General features: G+C 34.2%; 1 long non-coding RNA gene across 2 annotated transcripts in view; it reads left to right on the forward strand.

The window, feature by feature from the left end:
• The first annotated feature begins 1,953 nt into the window (after positions 1–1,953).
• The window catches only part of LOC114221950 (uncharacterized), a 59,900-nt gene continuing 49,655 nt past the window's right edge, over positions 1,954–12,198 (forward strand). For both annotated transcript variants that reach the window (XR_015769558.1, XR_015769559.1), the window contains exon 1: positions 1,954–2,058. This is a non-coding gene — a long non-coding RNA (uncharacterized LOC114221950). The remainder of the gene's footprint in view (positions 2,059–12,198) is intronic.

Below are 12,198 nucleotides of genomic sequence, written 5' to 3' on the forward strand. Positions count from 1 at the left end.
GGCCTGGATTTGACCTTTGCTCTCCTCACTCCTCCTTGTTCCAGGTGCAACATTTTTGCAAGTGCTTTGCCATTATTGGACACTATGTACCAGCTTCAGATTGTGAATGAACAGAGCGTGCTTAGCATAAAAAGCAATCCAGTAGTTATGATGCCCGCCTTAAAAAAAAAGAGGGAGAGAAAGGTTAAGAAGATCTGTAAACTTACATCCACTTTCTTTTATAATTAATACATGGCGACTATAGGTGTTCTTCAAGATATAACTAAATTTATGATTCCATTGAAGCTTACATTAAAACCAGTTTGGTACCTTATGATGAATTTTTGTAAGAATATTTAAGGTAGTGATTTCTGTCTAAACAAATTATCCTTGAAATTAACAGAAAATCATCTATAATTATTTTGTTTAAATTTTTACATACACACTCATAGTAATACCTGAAGCTCTTATGTTCTAGGTTTTGTTTTGTTTTCTAGAGGATTAATTTTACTTCTAAAAATTGCATTCACTAAGATAAGAAAACATAAAATGCCCTAGGATTTGATCCTGGAATATAGTCAAACTTGTTTACTTCAACAATTCTATAAAGTATATTTCTGTATTTACATAGTGTTTGATAACTCTAAGAGAAAACCATTTATACATATGCATTAATTGATATTTTGAATAAAATAGCCATGTTTTTGCCTCTGAAATGTTAGATAATATCCATAAAGCATAGAAAATGACTCAAAATTAATTATATAAACATAAAAGGGGATAATAAAGCTATTGGGTATAGAATACATTAAAAGCTTTAAAATTTTATTTTATCTTTCCGCTGAAAGTTTTGATTGACAGTTCTCTAAATTACATCATTACTCATTTTAAATATATAGTTTTGAACTTTGAAGAAAAGGAAATCTCTAACTTATGAGGAAAACAAAGGTTTTAAAATTTCACAAAAGAAGTCATATATAAACTTGTCTTTGTAAGCTAGAATACAGAAAGTAGGAAAAATCCTGATTAATTTAGAAATATTTCAAACTGCACAAAAGGTATAAGCAATGTAAAAATATTTTCATGTTTCTACCACCAAGATTAACAATTTTTAGTATTCTTCTTCATTTACTCCAAGCCGTTAAGAAATTAACTATAAACCGATTGAAGACTCCAATCCCCTTTCTGTCTCCTGATGTCCCTTTGGCTTTAGGAGTAATCACTACCTTTTGCTTGCGAGATCATCTTTCATATCTTCATTTTTAATCACCAAGTTATGTATCACAAACAAAAAATGAACAAAATATCAAATATGAAGTTCTTATATTCGCTGCTTCTTAATTTACCTTAAAATTATTGAAAAATTTTCAAGTGAATATATTCATTGGAAACCGTATTTATTCATTTCTAGTTTAAAAAAATTATGATTTAATATAAAGATTTAAGTTAAAAGATTTCTTTGCCCACCTCTACTAACTCCCTTGGTTGCAGAAATTGAGAAAATGTCTCCTGTCTCCCTTTTATTCAAATTCTTTAGAATTGAGCCTTTTACATTTTACGGTTTTCACATTACATAAGAGATTGGTAATATGACTAAAGCTTTATACTTTAACATGATCTCCATTGCCCTCATTTTATTGTTTTTATAAAGAAGCAGGTATTATAGGTAGCTTCATGGATATTAGTTTTCATATTTTTACACTCATAGTATCTCATACAGATGCTTATTTTAAAGTATTCTAAGGAGCCGCAGAGTTATGTTTGGTTTGATTTGATAGGAAAATGTCAGTAATGTCATAGTTAAAGAAATGAGCATTGACTTTAGGATTGTTTTTTGCCTCTTCATGTGGAGTCAGATTTCCCTTTAAAGAGGAAGAAATGCATTTCTGAAAAAAATGTATTGAAACCGAGATCCTTATTTGAGCACAGTATTGCTGTGGATTTGCATGAGCTATGTGGTAATTCATTGCCATATAGACCTCTTAATGCTATGTATCCCTCTGTGAGGGCATCAGAGTGGAAATCTGCATCAGAACCTTTACATAATCTTCAGAGAGAAAATTTTAGGATTACCTGAAGGTGAGTTTAAATTTATCTTTCCCTATAAATCCCTTACTAATTATTTGGGTAGCAATCTATCAAGAGATACCTAAAGTCAATTTAAAACTTAAGTCAAGATCTTAATGCCTCAGAAAAGATGCATCTAAAATACCTAGGTCAGATACTTGAGCTCGCTCTCCAACAAAACTGTATTTTCAACTTTCATTTATGAACTACATGTGTTATTTCAAGACTGGACAATAGTAACCACTAGTAAATATTTACTCCAGGCAATATGTAGGCTGACATAGTTTAAAGATGATAATAGATAAGTAAGCAAGACTCCCAACTTTTTTTCAGGTTCAAACCAGAGTATGTTGTAGCCCTCAATAAATGTGACCCTGATCTTTTATGACTGTACCGTTTCTTAAAAGAATAAATTGCTATACAACATAGTTAAAATTTATCTCTTCTATAATTTTTGTATACCAAATCATTTATTGAAAGATATCACCTTTTTACTATAAAACGAATTCAAGAGTATGGAAAACTGGTCTTTAAAGGCTCTTCTCTTATAACGTGGCCAAAAGAACTGCAAACATATTTATGGAACTTTTTCACTTTTTCTTTCTTTTCTTTTTCTCAGCCACCTATGATCTTCCTTAGCCTTTAAGATGCCCTACCAATATCCTTTCCCTTCAGATAATTTCATAGTCAGTGTCACTCATTGGTTTTTTTTTTTTTTTATTCTCGTTTCTCCAAAACTCTGGTCAATTTATTAACATCTCTCAGTATTTTTATGTCTGTTTCTCATTATAGTCACACAGCAAATAAGAACACTGGGTAAAGAATGAGAAGATATGTTAATAAGTAACTGTGTGACTCTTTGGGGACCTCAGTTTCCCTGTCAGTAGTTTAGGGAATTAGGGCTACTAGATTTCCAAGGTCCCAGGACATACCTCTGCATGATTAGCTGAAATTGAGACTATTAACAGATTAATGGATTCTGTGCTTTCAAAATAATCTCAATACGTTACACATGTGCCAAGTGGTCCAGCCTATTGAAAATCTACTCATATTTATACTTTTTCAAAACGATTCCTTTTAAATGTCTTTTCACTTGTTAAATCCCTTTGTCTATAAACTTTGATTCCTATTTGTGCCTTCCAAAAGATATTCTTCATCTGAATCTGCTGATTTCCTGCATGAAATAGCATATGTAAAACCATACAGTTTAAGGAGAACTTAGATAATTCATAAAATGTATTTTACTGATGAACCAAGTCAGATCAGGAAACAACATGGTCACTTCTTCATAGAGATTGTGTGTGTGTGTGTGTGTGTGTGTGTGTGTGTGTGTGTGTGTGTGTGTGTAGGATATTCTTTGCAAACTCTGTAATAATCTGGAACCACTGGGTTGTGCAACAAAAGAAAGGATTCACTAGATCTTAATTGTTATTATTGCAATCATATGATATGACTGTGGGGGTTTCCCAGATGCTGATCTGGACAGTAATACTAAGAGTTACAAAATAGACATCTTCAAGGTATTACCAAAGTGGTATTTCAAGTTAGCACTACCCCTATTTTTATTTTTGGGAAGTTGATCATTGAAATGCTGTTGAAGAACTCTAACAATGTTTTTACCCTGAATTTTAGCAATGCAAATTTACTCAGATCTCTTGTTTATGAGCAACTTAGGAAAGTTATAAATTCTCTTGCTAATTCAGGCTATGCTTTAGGTTTAAACTAGTTTATAACTATGGTATATGTAGATACAACTTCCACAGGGAATAAATGCAAGGAGTTGAATTTTCACTTTCAGATGTCAGAAGCAGGGCTCATACTAGAAGTCCAAAAATCAGGAGTGCAGCATGAGTGATGGGAATCCATGGAGAAAAATATCATGTCAAGTGAGTTAAATAATAAATGTAAAGTGAATTATAAAAATACACTTGAAATATAAAGGGTTATAACTATACTGAGTTTTTTTTTTCTACTAAAGTCTATGTAAGAGATTTAATTTATCCTTTCAGGAAATTGTGATCAACAATTTAAGAACTATTCAGAGTATGTCATAAATTAGACAATTAGAAACTGATTTCTTATGCCTGTTTGTCTACCAAAATTATCTCTGCCTCTAGAATATGGTAGAAACACAGAATACGTCCAAATTAAATTGCCTTTATAGATGTTCACAGCATACAAAAATTAAGTATTATAAAATTATCTATAATATGAAATTGTGGAAATGTCTATGAATTTTTTTATCCCTCTTTTTTAAAAAAAGTCACTTTATTCAAATAATCATATAAACCTAATCTTTAGAAAGGGAAAATGAAGGAGAAAAATAAAAGTATCATATTAAGTCTAGAAAGTAGTTTGTTAACTGGAAATGTGAATTATTTAATGAAAATCATGTAGACTTTCAGAAATATTTACCTATATCAGATATGAATTTTGTCTGTCATTCTGTAAAGCTGTGATACATTATACCATATGCAAACAGTAACACACAATACATTACATCAAATGGTCACATTTGAACTTGGTAGGGAAAACTTTAATTCCATAATTTCTGTTAATGCTAAGTTGAATTTATGCATCTGAATTTCCATTATAACTCCTTTTGAAATGGGATGCCAAACCAAAGGAAGTCGTGAGCTAGGAAATACCAGTGCCTAAATAATATGCATAAAATGAAATATAACATTTTTCATGTTCACAATGTGGATTTCTTTTCTTTTAATTTAAGAAACTTATTTATTAGAGTCAAACTTCAGAGTTCAAGAGTTTGATGATCTAGTTTGTGAAATAATATTATTTTCACTCAGAAAAGGGCCTTAGAGGTTACTCGTAGACAAAGAAACTGAGCCCCGAAAAGAGAAGTGAGTAATCCAAATTCATGGAGTAAATTATCTTGCATGATAAGATAGAATTCTTTCCATTTCTCAGGTGTCTCTAAAAATGACTGGATAAAAGAAAACATAGAGATGAAAGCACAACATTTCCATTTGCTTAATAACATTAGTTCTGATAAAAGCCCTGCTACAGATAAAGCTGAGTCGATTTATTTTCATAAGAAGCATCAAACCTCCTACAGAAGCACTTAACCCCTTTGTTATGCAACTTCCCATTTGTGAACGGTCTCACACATACCCTATAGATCCCATGATACTAGGGATTTTTATTAAGTGCTTACTGCCAGTAAATCATAGTGCTATGTACAGTACATATAATTCTCATTAAAATTTCTATGATGTAAGTCCCATTAGTATTCCTTTTTTGGAAATGAAGAAATTTAATAAGAGAATGGCTAAGTAATAAGTCCAAGCTGACACAATGCCTGTGTGATGGACTAGCATTTGAACCCAAAGACCAGACACTTCACCTGTGCATCTAACTGCTTTTCTTCATGGCTTTTCTTCTATTATTGTCCTAAAATATGGGATAATAGGGTGGTGGGGGGGAACGTCAGTATAATAAAGCATTTTATAAATGCAAGATGGTATTAATTCTAGAAAGGATGCCTGCCCGATCTCACATTATCATGGGTAATCAACTCTTAGATGTGCAGGTCAAATCTCTCTAATGAGTTCCATTACAAGGAAGATTGAAACAGAACATATATAAGCACCATAGAAAAGCCCATTTATTTTACTTATTTATTTAAAATTCCTATATACTGAGTTCTCTTGAAAGTCACTATAATAGGGTTTGACCTGTGTGGATAATACACCTTTTATTGTCACGCCAATTATATTTGTTTTATGAAATCAATTTGTTCTCAGTCATATTTCCCTATGGCTCATCAGTATCCTGTTTTTATCTCCTTTACCTCATCAACATATTATATTCTGCTATTCCATCTAAATACCAGTAATGCTGCAAAAAGTGTATATTAGTATTGGTTGCAAATTTAAAAAATTAATCTCATAGCATTTTAGTAAATGCACTGAACTCAGCTTTAAGACAATTTACAGTAGCACAGAAGTCAGCCTGTAATGGCCTCCATCCAAATGAATGCAGCCACCAATGATCCTCATGAAAGGACGAGATTATACCCACAGACAGTGCTATCAAACTGTTACAATGTGGCCATTTCATAATCAATCTAAAATGTTTATTGAATGTTAGCTCTAGAGAAGATATTGGACATCAACGTAGTTCGTGTTCTCATGGTTTTAAAAAGAAAATCTGTAAACAATATCAATCTTGGATCAGGGTTAATGGAGTCTGTCAAGAAATAAAAATATGTACTTAGAAATTCTAAAATCTCACACCTCTCAATTTTTTTCTTGCATTTTCTAAAATTTATATAAACAACTAAAATTTAGTTTAGTTGGAGGCTTGGTTGGACTCACAAGACTTTCTCTCTCATGATTTTTTAAGTGTTATTCAACTGGATGTTTCTAGATGTGAAACTCTGACTCAAATCAACTTCTCTCTTGGAGAAGAAATGTCAGTCATTGCCCGAAAGTTTTCTTGTTGCTTCTCAGCTTTCTAAAAAAAAAAAAAAAATAGTTCTTGATTTCATGGCAGGTAGTGAAACTCATTACAGAAACTCATTCATTCCACAAACAACAGTAGAACATTTTTTAAATATACTACATCTGAAAGAATTCTTACTATATGTATTTTTCATTCACTTGAAATTATCTTTGAAGGTATTCACTGTTTTAAAACATGTATCTAATGTGCCTATGTACAATCTCAGCCTACTGTGGTAAAACTTGTTAAAGGTCAAGCATAATAATGAGGGACTGAAGATAGTTTGGCAGTTTCCTGTCTGCAATGTTGCTCTAAATTCTGACAAATTCTACAATAAATTTGAAATTGTCTTCTAAATCTATGTGGGCCATCCTAAAGAAGTTCCATTATTTATCTCTGAAGAGTAACTACTCTAACCAGTCTTTCAAATGTTACTGAATAGTTATTGCAAAAATCATTTAAAAAACCCTAATTAGAAAGTTTTATATTTAAATACTTGTTCATAATTTGCATCTAGTTTTCTCTTAAACCTTCATATTCATAAGTGATTTTGAAATCATTCAATAAGACATTCATGTATTATTATGAATTTGTTACCATGTACATAAAGAGTCAAGTTAAACTAACATGGTGTCCCTGAAGAGTAGAAAGCAAAAGAGATGCTCACCAAATTACATAGATTCTGGTCACAGGGAAAGGTAGAGACTGGATCACTATGCTACTTTAATTCAATGCCTATTTATAGAACTCTTGTTTATTCTAAATACTGGCCTACACAGGTAGGAAGATATCAAAAACAGGAGAAAAACTTACTCTCCATCCTCAAAGTGTTCATAACCAAGTTGATTCAAAATAAAATAAAAGTACTTAAAGTAGTTAACTTTTATTCAAAATACAGGCTGAGGTTAAAAGACAACTGTCTTTCTATATGGTTGTAGAAAAATTTATCACAAAATTCTTAAATTTGAGGATAGCAATATCCTAATTTCAATAATTTTCAAATAATTGATCCCATAATAAAGACCAGAGGAAATAGAAGCTCAGAATTATAAAAGTAAACATTGGATTATATACCGTATAATTTTGGGATGAAGTCTCTTCTTTGATTCCTACAATATCTGAAAATGGGATTTCAAGGATTAATCAAATGTATCAATTCATTTTTAGAAAAAATGGACAGATCTGTATTAATGTTTCTTATTTCATGATTGGAAGGAGTTTTTTTAAGATTTTATTTATTTATTTGACAGAGAGAGAGACACAGTGAGAGAGGGAACACAAGCAGGGGGAGTGGGAGAGGGAGAAACAGGCTTCCTGTGGAGCAGGAAGCCCAATGTGGGGCTCGATCCCAGGACCTGGCATCATGACCTGAGCCGAAGGCAGACGCTTAATAACTGAGGCGCCCCTTGAAGGAGTATTTTTAATCAGATAATTACTGCTAGTTTTGATACTGCATAAAAAAGTGTTCTCAAGTCATTATTAGTTGACTATAATCACATTCTCCCCAATTCTGAGAGCATATACATGAAAGAAAACACCAAGCATGAGACCCTCAATGTGATCAAACAAGTAGCTTCTGCTGTAGGACATTTGTTCCAACAAATCTACAGGCATTTGGAAGAACTCGGATACATTGCAAATAACACTTGGGATCTTAACATTCATTCATTTCATTCTCTTTGTTACAGAGTTCATATTCATCAAACCAATGTTATCATTGAGAATGTAGATGGCACAGCATTAACACAGTGTAATTATTGACCACATGCTCTGGGTCAACTCAGTCCTGTCACTGCTTCAAGAATCTTCAGAATTAAAGTTGCCCTATTCTTGGGTCTTCAGTGTTTGATACCAATATAATCTTTTCAGCAGACCTGGAAACCAAAAAAGTAGTAGTCTCAAAATCATTTCAGAGCAGTAGAATTGATGGAATACCATGGTGCTTGTGGAGTTAGTCAGATGGAAACAAAATAGTCCCATTAAACTGCAATTTCTGGAATAATTTGGAGTCTCATAGCAAGAGTAGCTCTTGGGATCATTGATTTTAGAGCCATTGATCCAACTGACAGGTGAGTTCTTGCCACTTGTCACCTTGAAACTTAGCCCTATATTTCTTAGATACTTTATCTTACCAGTGAATCCTCATATTAATTCTGTATCATTCATCAGTATCACCATGATGATCTTTCTACTCCTTTCTTTGTGCAGGGCAAATGAGAAGGGGCTTATTTTGACTTTGACTCATCCACAATTAACCGTAAGGATATTTGAGCCAGATGACAGAATCATACTTTCTAGAAATTGCCATATCAACATCAGGGATTTTGATTCATTCTGGTGATGGACCTGGAGGGATACATGCTAAATGGAACTGCTAAAAAGACTTTAAGTTATGATAATTTGTGAGACAACATAGAATAGTTTTATGAAGAACACAGAATTTCAGGGAGATAGCAAGGGAACACACCGTGAAGACTAAATGGAGGCCAAGGGGCACCATGACCAGGGAATCAGGATGAACCCTATGAGGCACTCAGAAACAATAACCCCATTTCTAGTTTGGTTATAGAGACTCAGGTGCACAGTGCTACCTCCAGAGAAATTTCAAGTGTCATGAATGGTAGCCCGTGGCATTCTGTTCTCATCTCTCATTTTTGTGGAAGCCACACCTCAGTGTAGGATTCCCAGCAGCTATGATAACAGCTACCATGGTGCTCCTGGGGGAGTGTCCTCTCCTTCTGCTGACTCAGCTCATTATCTCAGTGAGCCTGTCAGGATAAATATTGTTCTTTACCAGCCACCTCTAAAGTGTTGACTATATCTCTTTGCCCCCAATACAGCCAGAGTTTTTCAAGAGTTTTGACTAATTTGTCATAGCTTTTATATGGTTAAATATTATGATGCTAGAGTATCCTCCTACCTCTATTGAAACTGCTATGATTCCAATTGCTAAGAAAGTAACTGAGAAGAGAGATTTTTACTTAGCTCTTGGTTTTAATAGGTTTTCTCATTGGAGAGAAATGCCACCTCTAAATTAATGGGAACACCCAAGGAAAGAATAAAGAAATCATAATACAGTAACAAGGCAGTCCTCAACCTCTATCTCGGCTTCTTGTATATCTAAAAGTAATAAAGAATTAAAAGGTTTGTAATGGCAGTGCATGCCAGTTCTACAAAATAGCACAATCTGTGGTAAAACATAAAAAAAAAGAAAATTGTCAAAGCTATTTGCTTTGTTTTGGGTCAAATTTATATACTCTAATAGAGCAGAGGAAGTTATAATACAGGTGTTTGCAATCAAAGTCTTCATCTGTATTCATTTGATTTATCCTAATTTAGGTACAGATTATCATTTCACCTCAGAGGAAATGAAGTGTCAGGACAACTAATTGAAGAAACTGAGTTAGATTCTTTAAGAGAAAAATAAGAATATGTCAAATTGGGCCTTATTACACACACACAATTCTGAGTCACCATTAAAAAAATAAAGGGGTTATAATAACAGTATGAATCATTTTGAAATATATGGCATAGACCTTTGAGCATGCAGGCTGAAAACTATTTTATGGAGAAGGTCATCCAAGAGGATACACATTCTGTAGGCAGGCTAGTTCTTCAGGGAGAGAATGAAAGAGAGAAACACACACACACACACACACACACACACACACACACACACACACAGATGGATATATGCTGGGTCACATGCACAGTTTTTCCTTCCAGACTTACCAATTAAATGCCTGTCTGGAGTAGAATGAATAAGAGGGAAGAGTATTATGCTAGTGTGCTAGTGGAGTCTCTACACATGAAAAGTCAGGAACAAGAGAAGGAACTTTTCCCCATAAAGATATGCATGAAAGAAATAAAAGGCAGTAGAATATACAGTAGAAAAAATAATAAAATACAGCTTTAGAGTAAAAAAAATCCCATTTCTATTCTTTATCTAAATTAATATTCTTAAAGACAGCTAACAGATAACCTATACATATATGATCAAAAGGAGAGAGTTCTCCACAGGGATGAGTCATGACCAAAGGTTGAAGTGATTGCCAGAAGTTTCCATTCAGAGCCGTGGGTAAAGAGCCCTTGGAGATTTGCACCAGAGGCAAATTCCCTTTATTCCCCGCCCCCCCCCAGGGCTGAGCTATAGGGTTCCAAACTGCAGAGAGTAAAGTAAATTGATCCTTCACCCAAGCCATCCCCAAGAAAATTGCTTCTCAAGCTTCTGCCCACCCTTCTACCAACCATTCAATTCTGGTTTCACCATCAAATTAAACACGTCCTTTTAAATAGAAGATTTTATTCAGTGTTTCTAAAAAGGCTCCTTCTAAAACCACCTCACTATCCTAATACTTAAAATAACAGGGCATGGCAAATATCTAGAAAAAAATTTTTTGTCCTATGAAAAGTTTTGTTATCTGAGATTCATATTTGTTGAAATTCTTCCACAAATACTTAAAATTGTGATCACAGGACGAATACCTCTCTAGCCAAGTCATTTCACCATGTAGTATTAATTAACTGTTGCAGATATCGGAAACAATTTTGCCCAAAATGTTGATGGAGGTGTGGGATTCTCTCCTATTCTCCCCCATTGTCTTCTATTCTCAGCCTTTCCATTGATATCAACCCTTTGCCTCCTGGGGCAGCTACCAGCAGGATGCGGCATAGCAGAAATAACCTTCAAAGTTGCTGCTTTTCAGCACAGACATTCTAGAGATGCAATAGTGACTACTGGGGTTGCCAGTCCTGAGTGTTGGAATAATTTGAGTACAAAGGTGAAGCCAATGCATCCAACAGATCTTTACTGACCTAGTTCTAAAATAATTCTAAGAGGGAGTCTGTGACAGGATTTGACAAGGAATTATATGGCAAAACCTACCTGAAGAGGGTGGTTGGTATTCATATAGCCATCTTTAAGACATCCAACCTTCTTGTAGCAGTCAGTGTTCTCCCTAAAAACAGAACAAATAGGGTTTGCCTGTACACTTGTGTTTGTGTGCATGCCTGTGTGTGTGTGTGTGTGTGTGTGTGTGTAGACATAAAAAAAAGAGAGAGAGAGAGAGAGAGAGAAAGATTGATTTTAAGGAATTGCTCATGCAACTGAGGAGGCTGACAAGTCTGAACTCTGTAATATAGGCCAGCAGGCTGGAGACCCAGGGAAGAGTTGCAGTTTGGATCTGAAGGCAGTCGGCTACAGAATTCCCATAAAACACCTCGGGTTTACAGAGGCATTTATTCAATTTTCACATTGGGAGTACTCTATTCTGGGAATCCCACGTAGCTCATTTGTAAACACATGGTTCCTTCCCTCAGCCATGAAACGCTTGCTACATATCAGGTAGTGAGGGGTGATTTGGTCATTCTAGGATTACAAACAGAAAGTATGGCAGGCGCAGATTTGCATTTTAGAAGGAGAATGCAGGCATCGGTTCAGATGAGGTAATGTTGTATTTGCCAAAAATTAAATAATGATCCAAGCATGAACTCTAACTTGTGTTTTTCCCAGACGGTTTACCCTCTAAACAAAACACTAAAACACGCAGCCATTTATTTTCCTCTTTATTTTGTCCTCATTTACACATTTGGAGCACATGCTTAAGTCAGTGTAGGTAGTTTCAGGCTAAATATAATTTTATTCCTGAAAGTGTAAAAAGCAAATGCAGCTCCCATAAGGAAGAACTC

Source organism: Eumetopias jubatus, unplaced genomic scaffold (assembly GCF_037043125.1).
Source record: "Eumetopias jubatus isolate StellerSeaLion01/CBP00866 unplaced genomic scaffold, mEumJub1_p1.0 scaffold_12, whole genome shotgun sequence".
Lineage (NCBI taxonomy): Eukaryota > Metazoa > Chordata > Mammalia > Carnivora > Otariidae > Eumetopias > Eumetopias jubatus.